At 39.6% G+C, this 15,569-nt stretch overlaps 1 long non-coding RNA gene across 5 annotated transcripts in view; it reads right to left on the bottom strand.

Annotated features, from left to right (window-relative positions):
- Window positions 1-955: 955 nt before the first annotated feature.
- Window positions 956-15,569, bottom strand: part of LOC144312466 (uncharacterized) — a 28,868-nt gene continuing 14,254 nt past the window's right edge. For all 5 annotated transcript variants that reach the window (XR_013377943.1, XR_013377942.1, XR_013377947.1 and 2 more), the window contains one exon: window positions 956-1,150. This is a non-coding gene — a long non-coding RNA (uncharacterized LOC144312466). The remainder of the gene's footprint in view (window positions 1,151-15,569) is intronic.

The raw sequence follows: 15,569 nt of genomic DNA, 5'->3' as shown, positions 1-15,569 counted from the left end.
AGGTGACTTGTTTATTGTCCAAATATGGGCACATCTGAGAGTAAAAGAGGGCACTAACATCAGAAAAACAGGCATAAACTAAAACACACAGTCACCCGTAGATAAACCACTTAACCTCTTTGGCTGTTTATTTCCCTGCCAAATAGTGACAATGGCATCTATGTTTATGAAAATATGAAATAGAATAGGCACAAAAACTCTTTGAAAAGCACATAGCGGGGATCCCTGGGTGGCGCAGCGGTTTGGCGCCTGCCTTTGGCCCAGGGTGCGATCCTGGAGACTCGGGATCGAATCCCACGTCAGGCTCCCGGTGCATGGAGCCTGCTTCTCCCTCTGCCTGTGTCTCTGCCTCTCTCTCTCTCTCTGTGTGACTATCATAAATAAATAAAAATTAAAAAAAAAAAAGAAAAGCACATAGTGTTACCCAAATTGTGGCTTTCCTATTAATAAGAACAAAATCAATTAATTATTTTTTAATTTGCTCTGTGAGTTGACTCTAAGGAATTAAAAAATAGAGAGAGAGATCCTATAACACCCAGGAGGTACAGTAAAACATCAAGAAACACCCTAACTTATCGGGGCCTCTAACACCTTTCCTTAGCCAATCAATTAGGAGCACTCCTTTTTGTAACCAGAGTCCTTTATCAGTGAGAACAAGTGAAATCGAGAAAAGTAGTGCCATGGACAGTGATAGAAACCTGCAGCCCAATGGGGTATAAACTGAAACAAACACCCGTGACAAACAGGTATACACCACACTGCAGTTCTGGACAGCTAAATCCTTATTAATCTTTGGGGGAATTTTTCAATCTGCGGCTGGAAGCCTGACCTAGAATGTATTTTATCTGAAGGAAACAGTATAGTAGCTATTCAGATAACAGTCAATATTTTTCCTCACCACACATCATTTGGTTTTTCTCCTAGGATATGCAAAAAAACCTAATGACTTAAAACATAAAACATTTACTCCTTTATTAGGAAGGGAAGAATACAGGATACTGACATCGACATAATCTACAAAATCAGGATAAAGCATTGCACAAGTGGATTCCACATTATGATGTGCTGTGATAGTGGACTTTTCCAGTGCAGGAAGGCTTGACAGGAGCGAGTGGAAGACATGGCGACAAGGGAATCTGGAACAGACTCTCTAAGGAAGAAAGCAAAAGAAATGAAAGAGATTAAATGAAAGAAACACTAAATAAGAGAAAATGATGGAAAGGAAACTAAGTCCCCTCTCATGATATCGAAAACATTCCTATTTATAATAACCATCGGTTTTCTGACAATCTTCAAGGCTGCAAGGATTTATGTGGCCTCTTGGTTTGTGAAATAGAAGAGTCTGAAAGAGATCACAACAGGTACACCAGAAAATTGGATCGTCAAACTGGGATAACTTCCCTCCTCTTTGGTTCTCAAAACAAGATGACTGATTTAGCATCAATGCCAGAAACATGAGAGCACATGGCACGTTAGGTAGAAGACATTCCCCAGGCCTCCCTAACACTCATGACAATCTCAGGGGGAAACTGCTAGTGCATACTCCAGTGTTATTTCTCATCATCTTCCTCAGTAATAGGCCTGGTTACTGACCAGGTACATTTTAGCTGAGAATAAAACTACATTTGCCAGGTTTCCTTGCAAATAAGTGTCTTGACCATATAATTGACTACGTGCTGGACATTGGGATCTAGGCAGGATTGGCCTCAAGAAGTGATCGTTAGAGGAGAATATATCCAAATTTGTCTCTTACTCCTTCCTATTGTCCAGGATGTTCATGTGATCCCTGAAGCTCATGCAGCAATGGTCAGTTATATGGTTTATGTTTAAAATGATGAAGCAAGAAGACAGAAATGCTAGTGAAGCAACCAGAATGGCTCTAAGCTACAAGCTCCTGGATGTCGTTGACATGAGAGATAAATGAACCCCTCTCTTAGTTAAATCACTGCTATTTGGGGTTGTTGCAGACAGCTAAAATTCACCCTAAAGAATCGTGGAATGAATAGTAAAAGATCCTTTCATGAATGTCTTATAATATTGTACCAGTAGCATTTTCAAGATGGACTTTATTAGTTATTTGCAAATACAATACATACTAATTTGGATTCTGCATTGAACCTTGTAAACATTTGCCCCATTTGCCTCTGTTCTCTCATTCTCTCCCTCATCCTCTTTCCCTCCCTCTCCAAAATTGTGATATATCACATATAAAAATATTCTCTCACATAACCAGGATAGCATCTTCATGGCTAAACTAATTAAGAGTAATTCTGTAAATCACCTAATATGCAGTCCATATTAAAATTTCCCTAATTATGTCAAAAATATTCCTTGAAAACACTAATAAAATAGGCATCAAGTGAGTCTGAGGAATTAAAAAAAAGAGAGAGGTCCATGTAAAATAAACTGTATTGGGAATGAAAAAGTACCAAACTAGATATGTTAGATATAACTTGAGACATAAAAGAATAAAAGAATATTATGAACAACTCTATGATAATAAGCTTAGAGACTTAGATAAAAATGGGATATTTTATACAAATTTTATATTTCAAGAAGAATCATGAAAACTGTATTAATCCAATAATTATTGGAAAAATGGAATGAATGCTAAAAATCTCCCCTATCCCTGAAAAAGCATGGGACTCAAAAATTTTTGCTAGCTTCAGAACCTATTCCCCACTCTGTGTCTCTCTTCAGTTTCTGGTCTGGAGAGATGTTTATCAGTTTTACTAACCAATTGTCATCTCTCACCTTAATTATTAGATGTTTACACGAGGAATAGAGAAGATTATGGGAACTCACATTGTCATCTACTGGAAATCCACAAAAACACAACTTTTTCAAACATATGTGCCATTGTCCATGCATTTGGCAACATGTAAAAAAAAAAAAATCAAACTCAAAGCCACTCTGGCTAAGTCACTGGCCCCTATTTGTATAAGTTCAGGATGAAGAGGATCCATCCAGCAGCGAAATAGCATCATCAAGGACTAAAGTGCAGAGTTATAGGCAATTTATTTTTTTTCTTTTTTTTTTTAATTTTTTTTTTTATTTATTTATGATAGTCACAGAGAGAGAGAGAGAGAGGCAGAGACACAAGCAGAGGGAGAAGCAGGCTCCATGCACCGGGAGCCTGACGTGGGATTCGATCCTGGGTCTCCAGGATCGCGCCCTGGGCCAAAGGCAGGCACCAAACCGCTGCGCCACCCAGGGATCCCCTTAAAGCTGGTTTTACCCCAGGCCGCAAGATAGATGCCAGAAGTAAATTAAGCTATATATTTACTGGTTTACATCTGGCAGGAAAGATTCTTTCCCATGGTTCTCCCTAGATGTAAAGAAGCCTCTTCCGCCAAAGCCTCCACAAACATTTCTCTATTCCTCATTGGCCCAAATAGTACCAATCTCTAGAAAGATAAACTTAAGATAAAAATATAAGCTCTCTTTCTTTCTACGGATGAATACCATTCCTTTATACATTACATCTTCTTTATCCTTTCATCCATTGGATGGACACTCAGGTTGTTTCCATGTTTTGGTAAATAATGCTAGTTTTTTTCCCCATGTTTTGAGTCTATTTTTGACTATGGTGTGAGGAAATGGTCCAGGACTAGATCTTTAAATGCTAAAATTAGGAAAGCTACTAAACGAAACCAAGAGGTTTTTACTGCCCTAGTTCTCCTGAACTGCCTAAGGGTCCTTGGGAGTTCTCTCTTCTAATGCAGTTTAGCCAAGTGGAAATGCATACAAAGTAAGTTATGCAAATTTAAAAGACACAGAGAAGGTGACCAAGGCCACAACCTTGGCTATGATACACACTGTTGACAAGCTGGCTGTTACTCTAAAGATATCAAGGACACTTGGGCAAGCCTTTCTCCAAATTTCTTGTAGATGTGGCATAGCAAACACATAAGGGCCAGCTACAAAAACCCAGGAAATCATCCTGGTGTTAGAAAAGATGGAGAGACACTGAGGTCAGGCAATGAAATTACTCAACGGTCACATAGCCTGAAGTCACTGCAATCTCCCATGCAACTAGGTCCCTGCCCATTTGGAAGCATCTCTGGGCTCCTCCACTAAAACTGAGCAGTTCAACTACAGGCAGAGCTTCAGGCAACAATAGTAAAAGAATCAAGCCACATTGTACTGAATATTGGTATCCAAACATTTCCTTAAATAAAATTTTGCCCACATTCCATGGCAAGATGTAACAGAACTAAGTATCTCTGCATTAAATATCCTCTGTATGGAGTACAAGGAAGCAAATTCCAAGCAGAAGTGGAGTGAAGGCTGCAGTATACACTAATTCTTTGGTGTATTTGGATCTAACCAGACAAGGGGTTCTGACCTCACCATGATTAACATTTTGCAGCCAGATAACTCTTTGTTGGGGGAATTGTCATGTGCATTATGGAATGTTAGAAAAATCTCTGACTTTTACCACTAGATGCCATAGCACCTTCTCCCCGGTTAGGACAACCAAAATGTCTCCAGACGTTGCCAAATGTTTTCCAGGCAGCAAAATCATCCTCGGCTGAGAACTAATGGCTTTGACTGACAACAATAATTGGTGCTAACCCCAGACTTCAGTTGCTGAAATTAACTGGGAAGCGTATATAGTTAACTTTCTGCTATATAATATTTCATGCATTTATACCACCACACAGAGACAACAGAATACAGCTTCCTCCACTTCAGCTGACAAGTTTCCCAGAGTTGGATCTAGGGAAACTGAGTTTGAATCACTTCAACCTCAGTAGTTCTTCAGCACTTGAACCAGAAAGCAGAGGTCAGAAGTAAAGGTTTCAGGCTAGGAGCAGCGTTGTACTGGAGCCTTCTCACACCTGCTCTTGCACCTGCTTGAGCCAACTATCAGGGTTCAGTGGTTATCAGGGTTCAGTAGTATCACATTGGTAACTTGAAACCAGTCATAGTTAAAGTATCTATACCACAGAAGCTGCCAAATGCTATAAATTTGGGATTTTTTTTGGGGGGGGGGGGTTGCTTTGATTTTGTTTTTCCTCTCTTAAAACCCATTGTTAAACATTTACCAGCATACCACTGGCTAGCAGTAAGGTGCTACATGCCCATAGACATGATGAAAATTATGGAGAAGAGAAGCAGCCCAGTCCAGTCTTCTAAGATTCTAGACCTTTTAGGAAAAGCTCTTCTAGAAAAATGGCTCTGTCACAGATTACTGATTTTAGAGGTCATATTAAATAATTTTTAATCATTAGCATTATATCTGAGTCTCAGAGGCCCTAGGTATCCCCTATCATAGAAGTGCCTCAAATATAACTCAATATTAGAATTGGTGTAGATCATCATAGGCAGAATAATTACACTAACATGGATCAATACACTGTCTCCAGAATGTAGACTGCTCTGGTAGTTTATGAAAGGAATCAGTAGTATTCAGAACTGGATTTAAAGAGTGGATAGGTGAGGAGGATGGGGAGATACACATGATGATCAATTGAACAGTATGCTTCAAAGTATTATCAAAGCCCCAGTCCCCTTCCAGTGGCTTAAAACCAAAGGAAAAAAAAAAAGAAAGATAAAAAGGAAGGAAGGAAAAGAAAAGAAAAAGAAAAGAGAACTTATATTTAAATTTAGAGATTAAAAAATAATTTTCCTAAAATAAAAGGAAGTTTGGATCCAAGTTTGGAAGAGCATGTGGTAACTGAAAAAAAAAAAAAAAGTGATCTAGACTGGTGAACTCCAGGACATAGCTCAGTAAAATTATTTTAAACTTTTAAAATACAGAGGATATTATAGGCATATGTCAAAGATTATCTTCCACAATGCCAAGCTTTTCACCAACTTGATTAAAAGTTGCAAGTACAGTACAGTACTAGAACTCTTTCCCAGGTGAGCACAGTCCTAGTTACCTCTTGACCAAGATATGGATTGTATCTGTGAACAAGTACTGAGAAGATTACTAGGCTAATCAGTGCCCCTTGGTTGGCTTTCTAACCCCAAAATCCATTTAATCCATATTCAACCAGTCTGTAGGACCCAATAGCAGCCAAGGGAACTCTGGGAAGAAAAAATCCCCATTGCATTACCTTGTCAAAGTTTAACCAGTAGCAAAACTTTGGATTCCGTTGATAAACTAAATTCAGTTATCAGAAAAAAAATCTAAAAGCTATATATATGAAGTATCATTTCAGGTGAGAATAACCTCTCTTTTGTGCACTGGTTAATGAACACAAAAAATAAAAAAGTGAATGCTACATAGCACCCTTTCCTGAATGTACTAAAAATAGTGTTGGAGATACTGTTTTGAGAGCCCAGCTTTATATCACCAAGATCATGCCTAGAAAGGAAGTGAGGGTGATATTTTTCTTTTTTGTTTTTGGCTTTCTTTTAAAGACTTTATCTATTTAATCATGAGAGACACACAGAGAGAGGCAGAGACACAGGCAGAGGGAGAAGCAGGCTCCCGGCAAGGATACTGGTGTGTAACTCGATTCCCAGGACCCCAGGATCACGACCTGAGCCAAAGGCAGACATTTAACTGCTGACACCCAGGTGTCCCAATATTTTTCTTTTTTGATACTTCACAAGTTTGGCCTTCTTAAATATGTGACTCAAAGCACATAAGTCACTCATATGCCATTATTCAAGTTGAAATGAATCCATAAAATAAATTTTATAATATCTCTAAAGTTGATATTTTTAAATTTAAAAATGGTCACCTTGGAATGCCTAGAGTCTAGAAATAAAGCTCTGTGATTTGACTCAATTTAATCACCCAAGTAGGTGAAGAGTAATCCCCTTCTCAAACATACCTAACACCTAGGTATAGTGTGCACACACATGCACACACACACACACACAAATTGATCTGTAGCAGTTGAAGGTCATAAATACACCAAGGCATCCTATTGCTAAGACTTTACACCCACAAAGTAAAACTTTATAGGTTATTGGTTTTAACGCATGTTAAATTCAAAACAACTGTTATTCTCCTGCTATAAAAACAAATAGATCAGCTCATCCCAGGTAACTCAAAATCCATTTTTCCCCAGGTAGCCTACATCACGAACTAACACGTCCTATTGTATTTCACACTGGGAGACTCTTTGTTACAGGCCATTAGCTAAGTTATTTGTTCTTCCTTGAAATTTGACATAAACATTAGTATAGCTATTATTGCAACCATAAGATACATACGTGATAGATCTTTTTATTTTTCAAAGAAAAAAACTTCCTTCTCTTGACTTACATGATATTTGCGTGCGTTTCGAATTTTAATCATACATCTCTGGAGAACAGCCATATTAAAATCTGTGATACAGAACTTAGATCACCAGATTCGGAGTTGGAAACAAGGGTCTAAGTTCTGGCACGCAGTCCATTCGAGCAGTCCTCTAGCCATATGACTCTCAAAGAAGTGAGGGCCCGGGATGGCTCTCCCGTGCCCACAGAAGGCAGCTCTCCAGTGGGGTACCCTCCAACCAGCTTTCTAAGCAAATAGCATCTGAGGAGAAACAGGCAAACCCTGTTTCTCGCTCTGCCAGAAAAGTCTACTGCTATTTGCAAATTCATCCCTCTGCGCAGAACTGGGGAAGGCCCTGCCTATAGAGAAGGATTTCCAAGGAGACCAACAGAACTGGAAAAGAAGCGTCATATAGATGGAGGATTCTGTTGGAGAATTATGCTGAACCCACCCAATCATAACCCACCCATCGGCCATTATTGATGGATATCCATATCTAGCGGAGAACATGTTTTCAGCAGTGCAAGGAACATGAGAAGTGTGACAGCTCCTGGCTTCTGGCAGGACAACACAATATTATTCAGACTGGGGTGTGCAAGGCCAAGATATGCAACACCTGCTCGGTTCTCTGCAGGGCTCCATCTTATTCCTGCCACCTTAGGGGAGTCACTTAAATCCCCCAGGCAGCCTCGCCCTGACTCAAGCCTCATACTCCTCACTTAAAGAATGTTAGTTCAGCCCGGATTTTACCTGGACCCCACTGGTAGGAACTGATTAGTCCCTTTTTCTTGTGCTACAATGACATAAGATCCCCTACTAGCGGCCAACATTGTTGCTGCCAGGGTGGCTTCCTCTGTACTCTTCCCCAGCGAGACTGCAGTTCACTACTTTCTTCTTACCATGATTTCCAGACACCACTCTGATGTTTCGGAACACCATCCTTTGTCTGGGCCCTGCCTTCTCCTATCAGACCTCTCTGAAGTTGGTGGACAACCACACAATCACTTACTTCCCGCCACCAGACTCTTCAGCCATGCTGGCTCTCATCCTCCCCACTGCGTTTGACCTATCCCACTCCCTGGCCAAGCACCTTTTATAACATGGTGGGCATGCCTAATCTTGAGGCTAGAACATCAACTCAGTCCTTTACTCCAATACCAGATAAATATTTGACCCAAGGATTGCACCAAAAGATACCCACGTGACACTTCCTATAACCCTCGCCACAACTCAGTAAGATGTACATCTTACCCCAGTTTCAAATATGAGAAACTTAGGCTCACAGACACCAGATAACTGGCTCTAGGTCTTCTTGCTAGGAAACCGGGGACCCAGAAATCTAAACCCAGGCTTGTATAGATATGTAAGCACTACCTCTATACCACATGGCTGGTAGAGATGATGGGTTTGGATCCTTTCCAGGAAAATCATTCTTCAGAGACCAAGTTTCAGCTCTGATTTTCCTCAGTCTTCTCAATCAGTGTGATGTTTGGCGACAGGGAACAGGTGAATTCTTGCTTCCATATTATAAATCCTGGTCAAAAACGTTTATAATAAAATGCAAGAAGAAAGGTGAATGCCAATGCTGACTGCTGGAGAGTCCCAGGAGTGTAAGGTGTTTTTATAATGCCGGGGGGCTTTGCTGGAGGGCTGCAATTTTGAATTGGCAGCTGTTTCATCTTCAATGTAGAAAATATCAACTATAAACAGGAGACCTATATCTCTACATGTATCGATAGTATTTCAGTATTCAGATCAGATCTTTTCCTTGAGCAGGTATAGACTTTCTCTTGTCTGCAAGTAGTCATTGACCCAGGGAAAAAATAAGTTACTCAGACGAAAAATTGAACAGTCCCACAGTTTAGTCAAAGACAACAAATTAAGGGATCACCCTCCTGCCGTCTCTCTTTAACATAAAATATTTACAACCTCTTTCAACCTTAGTTTCATCACTCACAGTAGGAATGATTTATTGCTTCCTCCCAAGTATTTAGGGGAAACAAAAGCAAAAATGGTTGTAGGTTCTAGAATAAATGATCTAATAAAGGAAAATGGCTCTACAGAAGATTGTACACCTATTCCCCGTTTGTACAATAAAACTCTAAAGGAAAATGATATAGAGTCACAGTTGGTGAGAAACCATTATTTTCTTGCTGTGGGCATCAGTCACAGCAGAGATTAGAGATAAAAGTTACCAAACTTTCTGTTCAATTCATTATGTTGGGTTTCACCTTGTTTTAAAGGAACTTGGGAATTTGCAACTCCTCCCATAAGGTGTTAGGAACTCATCGACGGGACATCTGTCTGATGCCATCATTCAACATGAAAACAGCTCCAAAACAAAATTGGGGAACCATGCCAAGGTAGAAAGAATTATTTATCAGGCATATGACTTAATAAAATCATCTTAAATTCTTAGATCCCAAGCCAACATTCAGGGATAGCCCTTGTTCCTTTTTGTTTCCTCTTGTTTCTCACTGGGTTCCAGTTTGGATCATTTCTGTTGGCGCATCTGCAAAATTCCTTGTTTCTTTCTTCACCTGTGTCCAGTCTGTGGGGGTAGGGACTGGGTCAGTCTGGTTAGAAGTTGAACAGAGATGGAGTTTTCTGATGCTAGGTTATCTTCAGGGCTCCATACACCCTCATCCCTCTGGCTGCTGTTATTTGGCACTTGGTGCAGATCTTAAGGGGCTCCAGGTTTGGGTCCAGGCCCCTTCCACCCCCTTCAGGCACCCCTGCCCTTCTGCCTGCCAGGTGGCTCTTCTCTCCCTGCCCATGCCCAGCAGGAGCTTACTGGTGCTGGTGACATGGTGGGGAGCCTCAATGGAAGCAAGGGCAACAGGGCCTTATGGGTGGGACTTTCTCAGCATTCTTGTCCCTCCCCCACTGCCCCGAGGCAGGAGTCATCTGTCCCTCCCCCAGGTAGCCAGCTGTGTCTTCCCTCGCTCCCCCAGAAGCAGTGGATCTTAGCCTGGGTCCTGGGAGCTGGAAGTCCTTCCCCCTCTACAAGCTACTTCGGGCTTCTGCTTCTCGGGAGAGCAGTGTCTGGGAGTGCTCAGGGTCCCGTGCCCCTGCACTTTGTAGAGCCAGTGGAAAAGAGCTGGTGAGTGACAAGACTTTTCAGAACCTTCCATAATCTGTGTCCAGTTCTTCAGGAGTCCAAAACATGCTGCAAAATGCTTACACATAAATCTTTCTGCATCTGCACAAGCCTATCAGTAGATGAGTAACACCTCAGACGTGGAATTCTTCGTTCGAATGGCATATTCACTTTTTAAATTTTAATTCAAATCCATTTTTGCACTCCAACAAAAAGAATAAAACTTACATCCGCAAAGAGTGCATTAAAATTCCCATTTTCTTGCATATTTGATAACCTTTGCCTATTAAGATCCTTCTAAGATTTGCTAATTTTATAGGAAAAGGACAGTTTTGTGGTTCTCGATTTGCAAATTGGCAGTGTGTGTGTGTGTGTGTGCGTGTGTTTATTTCAGAGATATTTGGTCTTTTTTCATTTTATTGGGTTAATCTCATTTATTTGGAAAAGTTCTTTACATTTTAAATAGTTAAGTCTTTTTATATGAATTATAGTTTTCTTCCTATTTTGTCATTTGTCTTCTAATATGGTTCATGAGGTTTCTTCCTGCTCGTAAACATTCATTCGTGTGTATTTAAATTATTTCTTTTATGCTGTTGGATTTTTATGTCATGCTTTAAAAAACCTATTCCACTCTAAATGACATTTTAAAAATCACTAGTAAAACTTTTACATATCATACAATTAAATCCTACGCAACTGCTAAAAACAATAAGACAAGTCTACAGGTACTACCACAGAAATAGGTCCATTACATGTTCAGTTTTTAAAAAAAAAATCTTTACCGGTATTATTTCACTTAAGCCTCGCAATGCTCTATAAAGTTGGCATTATTATTTTCCTATTTTCACTTAAAAGGAAACTAAGTCACAGAGATGTTAAGTATCTTTTAACCTACAGGAAGTCTCATCAGTAGGGGAGGAGCCAGATTTTGCTCCAGGTTGACTGACTCCTAAGCCCCAACTATCTGAGTCTATACTTGGAATATGAAGAAACCGGGGGGCCCTTTCCCGTTGTTTTCTATTCTTGAGCAGAATTCAACAACTGGGAAGAAATCTCTTCTGAGTTTTTGTTTGTTGCTTGTTTGTTTGCTTTTCCTAGAATGAGCCTGTGTTGCTTTTACAATGATGGCTTTTAAAAAACCATCTGACATGAGAGAAAAATCCATCGTACCTCTTGGAAAGGACAGTTTTATTATTAAATATTCTCCAAACATCTTTGAACCTGGAAGATAGTTTTGGGGAGCATGTTGAAGAACTAGTGTTCTTTTTAAAAGAATACCTTTGGGAGGAAAAAATAACCAAAAACCTAAAACAGTAGATTCTTTTTCCTGGGTCCCTTCACTTTGCTGACAGCTGCATTCCCAGGCCCACTACCTCGGTAAATAATGCTGAAAGCAATGCCACTTTACTGCTTTTGAGGATGTCATGTATGTTTTCATTAATATTTTAACCTTGGCCCTTTTCAGTTACTTGCGCAAGGGAGAAGGTTTTGTCATTGATGTAACTTACTTTTTTAAAGAATTAGATGATTATCTGACATTTTGCAACATCCTATTGAAGCAGTTAAAATGCTCTACATTTCACTACCAAGTTATGGAGATGATTGCAGATGGACCTATTTCCTAACCCCCATCTGACTCTCTATGTCTGGCATTGAGGTACATCACTGCAAGCCAGTGCCTTCTCTTCTGCTTTTGTATATCCCTGCTCAGCCTAAAAAATTTCATATACCTTAACTACTGCAAAGTGTTTATGCCAACAAAATCCAGAGCGTAGGTTAATTATTAGGGGAAGTCCCTTTCCCAGGGCAATCTGCACATTTATTAAAAAATCCTTATGGCAGTTCACGTAAGCACAAGGCTTTTGAAGCTTTTTATAAAGGGCTTATTCATCTGCATTGATTAAATCCTACATAATTACACTCAGTTCAAGGTCACTAAGAACAGTGATATGTTTCTACAGAAACATTCACATTCTTTTCACCTGCCATCCATTTCCTTTCCTTCTTTCTTTTTTAAATTAACAATTGCTGCATGCCCTTTGGACTGGAGAAACTTCATAGCGGTGTCCATGGTTCTGAGAATAAGGGTTTAGTTTAAAAATCTGTGACATTTACTTACTCATCAAATAATTATTCAGTGCCAAGTCTTAAGAACTTTTTTTTAAATAATGGTAAATAAATAATATGTAGTCTCCTCCTCCCAAAGAGCTTTATAAACTAGCAGAGGCCAGAGGACAGTAAGATATTGTTGCAACACAAATGGAGGTAAAACCAAACTCCATGGAACCAGTCAGGATACAAAGAGACTTGGGAAACTGTTCCCATCAACTGCACATTCCATAGTAAGAAACCCAACAAAAAAAATCTTTTACTCAAAAGGCAAATATGTGCACAAGGTCATTCCTTTGGTGAGTTCAAACTTCTCTCTTTATTCATCTTCAATTTCTTTTTTTTTTTCATCTTCAATTTCTGTTTCTATGCCAGGCCATGCATGGAATATACACAATCACATATATCCTATTATTTTAAACCTTAAGGATCTGTGAGGCAATTGCTACACTATTTTTATACAAGAAAGCTCATAAAGAAGTTAGTTTCCTCAAAGCCACACATTTGGGAAAAAGTTGAATTAGAATATGAACCTAGGGGTGCTTGGGTGGCTCAGTCAATTAAGAGTCTGCCTTCAGTTCAGGTCATGATCCTGGGCTCCTGGGATTGAGGCCCACATTGGGCTCCCTGATGAGCAGTGAGCCTCCTTCTCCCTCTCTTCCCCGCTCATGCTCCCAATCTCTGTCTCTCTCTGTCTCTCTCTCTCTCTCTCAAATAAATAAATAAAATCTTTTTTAAAAAAATGAACCTTATTTTCCTGTCTCAAGACCACTGATTATCCTATGGCACCATGATTGCACAGTCTACCACTACTGCAGCCTTTGTATGAATCTTTTCTATGAATATCCCTGTTGCGTGGGTTGGACAAAACATAAAGTTATAGCTGGAAGATATCCCAAGGGCTGGTTTTCTCTATAATCCAGTCTCCCAAGGCAGAGAATATTTCCCTTTTTTTGTGGGTAAAACTTTTTGCCTATTCACTCAATATTGAGTTAACACTTCAGAGATAAACCAATTTTCCAAGTAACTATGAAAGCTTAAGTATTAATTGAAATACAAATCAATAAGGCTATTCTTTAACTTAATTTCTTTCAGTTTCTGATATACCAGTCTCATAATTATGACCCATTTTGAGAACTTAGCCTCAGAACATTCAAAAGGAAACAAAGGGCTTGCATTAAATGTTCTATTTCTAGAGATGCCTGGGTGGCTGAGTGATTAAGCACCTGCCTTCAGCTCAGGGCATGATCCTGGGGTCCTGGGATCGAGTCCCATATCAGGCTCCCTGCATGAAGACTGCTTCTCCCTCCACCTGTGTCTTCTGCCTCTCTCTCTGTATCTCTCATGAATAAATAAATAAAATCTTTTTTAAAAAAGTTCTATTTCTGGTTTCTTTTACATTCATTCTAAAATATTTTTTATCCTGAAATTGTTTGCTAATCTGATGTGTCTATGTAATTAAATGGTGCAGGCTATATTCAAATAACTATATTAAGGTATTCACTAAGATAAATGAAGCTAATGAAAATCACTACTGCATCCTGAAGGACAAATCAACCACGTAGAGACATGGCCCACAGCAAAATAGTTGAACAGGTGTCTCTGATCATTTTGGCACTTTTTCCACATCAGAACAAGAGCAGAAAGAAACCTTAATCTAATTGACTACACTGAAATAATAATTTCTACAATTTGTTGAATACTTTATACTGTATTGGTTATATGTCGCTAAATAACAAATTACCCCAAGATCTGCAACTTAAGACAACAAACCAATATTATCTTATAGTTTCTATGGATCAGAAATTCAGGAAGGGCTTATTTAGGTGATTCTGCTGATCTTTTATGAGGTTGCAAGTATCCATTTCCAAAATGTCTCACTGACATAGTTATTGGCAGCAACTATGGGTTCCCATACTTGGATTTCTCCATGAGGATTACTTGAGTGTCCTCTGACTTCCTCCTGAGCAAGCAACCCAAAAAGGCAAGATGGAAAATACAATGTCTTTTGTGATCTAGCCTCAGAAATCAAACCTCACCATGTCCACCATACCCTGGAGTTTTACCCATATTGGCCCTACTGAGTATCAGAGGAGCTACATAAAAACATTGATACCAAGAAGTGAGGATAATTGGTACCATCATGAAGTCTGCATACCACACATACTTAACACTTCCCAAGAACTACTTCTTTTGATCCCAGGACAGCCCTGTGAGATAAGATCATTATTAATATGATATTCATTTATAATTGTAGAAACTATAATCAGTAAGGTATGATAATGAACTCAAAGCCTCTAGGTACCATGTATTAGAATTAAGCCAGCCAAGTTACCTTGTGTGAGTACATAATCATGAACTTTCTACCTCTAAAGATACAAACATAGGGGTGCACCTGGGTAGCTCAGTCAATTAAGCAGCTGACTCTTGGTTTCCTCTGAGGTCAGAATCTCAGGGTTGTAAGATAGAGCCCCACCTCAGGCTCCATGCTCAGTGCAGAGTCTGCTTGAGATTCTCTTCCTCTCCCTCTCCTTCTGCACCCCCTGCCCCATAAAATAAATAAAATCTTTAAGGATACAAACCTGGAAGGACATGAGTATAGTGTTGCTGGTGAAAAGCTGAAAACCATTCTCTGGAATTGCAAAATAATTGTGGAATCTATGTGCAGGTGAAGGTGAAACAGAGGAAAGCCAGAATGCAAGTGCAGGTGAGTGCTGCTTCCACATTGTTCTAGCAGAGGACAAAGGCTCCTTGTCACTGAAAGAGGACTCTTCTGTTCCTTGCCCATATTCTGCAAATGTAGTCCAATCCCTACACCTGGATTCCAGTTCATCCAGATAGAGCTGTATTCCAGAAAACAATGCTCAGGACTTAAGTTCTCAAGAACCAATAAAAGAGAATCCCCTACCATAAATTAATACATGAATATCTGATATTTGCAAATCTCTCAGCTTGGGCAATGTTGGGAAGCACAGACCTAAGGATGAGATCTACTGGTTGACTTGGCCAAGGTCCTTCTCCTCTGATGCTGCCAACTAGCCAGATTTCAAAACTCCCTCTTCTACTTAAATAAAAACAGAGAGCTCTAGAATTACTTGCTCTCTTTCAATCATTTATAATCATACCTCCAGAATG

The sequence above is a fragment of the Canis aureus genome, chromosome 4, assembly GCF_053574225.1.
Source record: "Canis aureus isolate CA01 chromosome 4, VMU_Caureus_v.1.0, whole genome shotgun sequence".
Classification (NCBI taxonomy): domain Eukaryota; kingdom Metazoa; phylum Chordata; class Mammalia; order Carnivora; family Canidae; genus Canis; species Canis aureus.
This window is presented reverse-complemented; position numbering and strand designations above follow the sequence as displayed.